At 43.4% G+C, this 2,500-nt stretch overlaps 1 protein-coding gene across 5 annotated transcripts in view; it reads right to left on the bottom strand.

Annotated features, from left to right (window-relative positions):
• Positions 1-2,500, bottom strand: part of LOC126995362 (uncharacterized) — a 252,694-nt gene that overhangs the window by 106,056 nt on the left and 144,138 nt on the right. The window lies entirely within an intron of this gene.

The following is a 2,500-nucleotide window of genomic DNA, read 5'->3' as shown; positions in this document are numbered from 1 at the left end:
CAGCACGCTGCTGGTGGAGGCAAGAGGGAGGGGGAGGGACGTTACGTCGCGTATTTTACACGTATTTTAGGACGAACCTTTGACAAATTTTACGGGCTAGTTTTGATTAACCCAAAAATGCGCTCACTACAATTTTAAGATACTGAATTTTATCTGCTTGACCATTCAGATAACAAAATACCGTACGGAACAAATGCCGTTCCGTATTGGTTCAAAACGGAACGATACATTTCATTCTCGAATACAGAGCGATTCCGTATTTTAAGGAACGGCAAGGCTGCCGCCAAGACAGTCGCCAAGACAGTCGCGAAGACCGTCAGGAAGACCGTCGGCCAACTCCTTGGCAACTGTCGGCCAGCTAGTCGGCCAACCAGTTGACAGACAATCTGGAAGACTGTCGTCAAGACCGTCTGCGACTGTCGGCCAATCGGTCGGCAGATTCGTGGTTGTCGTAGACATGGCGCCATTTCAAAAATTGACCGTTGAGACTCGTCTTGAGACTAGTTGGCAGCATGTCGCAGACATTCTGCCAACTAGTTGGCCGAATGTCCCAGGCAGTCGGCAATCATGGTAGCCGACATCAAGACGCCAAAAAATTATTGGAGCGTGGGAGCCGACTTGTCAAATTGCAGAAGTCGCTGGGTTGTCTTGGCCCAGAGTCGGCACAGTGTGAACGGGGCTTTTAAGAGACTTGGGAATATGCACCCGGTATTTCAGACGCACAAGTTTTTGAAATAAAAGCGAGTTAGTAGGACTTCCGAGAGTTGACTCTAAAACTAGCAGAAAGACGCTGTGAAGAATAAAATGATGTTACTCTCCACACGATGGCCGCAGCATGGCGACTAGGCACTGCGAGGGCAAACTGCGATGAGCTTCCGAAATCGCGCAATACGTTTTTTGAGGAAGCATAAAAGATAAAACTACAATCAAAACGTTGGTTTTTAAACTCGGTCGGGCAACCATGAAAAGGGAGAGAAGGAGAAAGGGCCGGAGGCGGCATATTTTGGCCGTAGTCCAGGGTGACCCATGGACGAAAAGGCTCACGAGCGCCACAGCTCTACGACGGAAAAGATCAAGGTACAGTTTTGTTTAACAGCCTGTCCGGCGCAGAGTTGCACGGCAAACGCCACGAAGAAAGAAAATAGCTTTCAAGGGGCGATACACTGATTCGTTGCAAGAAAATATTTATGCTCACTTATACTCACTGACACAGGAACCACTCAGTGAGAAGAAATAAAAATGAAACGTTACAAAGAGGAACAAGAAAGAGTGATATACCGTATGAATGACAACATGATAAATCATGTTACGGTGTTCATGAGTATGTTTTCCTTTTCTCGATATTAAAACAACTTCAGTAGTCTCAAAAAAATGTTTCCATATGAATGATGCACAACCTTGCAGACAACTATTATCCTCCCTGATTAATGTTACACGAGTCTTTTTCCTTCACACACGATAACCCTCGTCTATCCGCCACAAAGGATATAAAGTTTCTTGTATACTGATCTTCAGAACATTGGTTGTCTGCAGTCGTCTCAATTCCCTCTACTCATGTGTTAAACAAAAAGGTGACTTCTCAGACTTACACTCAGCTACCCTAGATAGGTTACCTTCCAGAGGCTAATGCTCACCTACTGTCATCCTATGATTTCGTTTATCTTCCTCGCACCTAAACATCGAATATCTACGAGTCATCTGCGTCAATTTTTTTTGTAAAATTTTGTTACCTGCCGCCATTAGCCATGCAACAGCACTGGATTTCTACTCACTTTTATGCTTACTTAGTCCACCTTTCTACTATTAAGGTTACTTAATGCCTAAGACATTACTTCTTTGGCCCGCCTTAGGGCCGATATCTCGAATATACAAACAGCCTTTCAACATATTACTCTAATATGACTGTGAGGGTTCAAATCAGTTACAACAGTCAGATTCCAGCCACCTATCACCTGCTCTTCAAATCATTTACCTATTGTGTTTTAAGTTACGTGCATTTCTTAATTTCAAGCCAGTATTTCTCATCGTTACAATGAAGAAAAATGCTAACGCCAATCTCGCTCCAGGCCATGTGCAACCAGCGTGTGGCGAATACGTGACGCAATGCTTCAAATTCTTTCTTTTTAATGTATCATTATTTTTTTTGCAGTATAAGAAGACACCACCCACGGCTATACAAACAATTGGGAAAGATAAAAAATGCCCGCAACATGCTACTGCAATACACACCAAGGCTGATGTGCCACCACATAAAAGGGAGGCACAAGAGGGAAGACGATCCAAATTCAAAACACACACACACACACACACACACACACACACACACACACACACACACACACACTCCTTTAGCTTGTGCATGAGGAAAAGGTGAACGACTGTAGTCACCTGTCGTCACACCTGCAAAAACATGTGGCCCAGCAGTTGCAGTCACAAATCCAGGTGACAATAAAAATAAAAAATAAAAAATAAATAAATATATATATATATATATATATAT

The sequence above is a fragment of the Eriocheir sinensis genome, chromosome 8 (genome assembly GCF_024679095.1).
Source record: "Eriocheir sinensis breed Jianghai 21 chromosome 8, ASM2467909v1, whole genome shotgun sequence".
NCBI lineage: Eukaryota > Metazoa > Arthropoda > Malacostraca > Decapoda > Varunidae > Eriocheir > Eriocheir sinensis.
The sequence above is the reverse complement of the archived record's forward strand: the minus strand, read 5'-3'. Positions and strand labels throughout refer to the sequence as shown.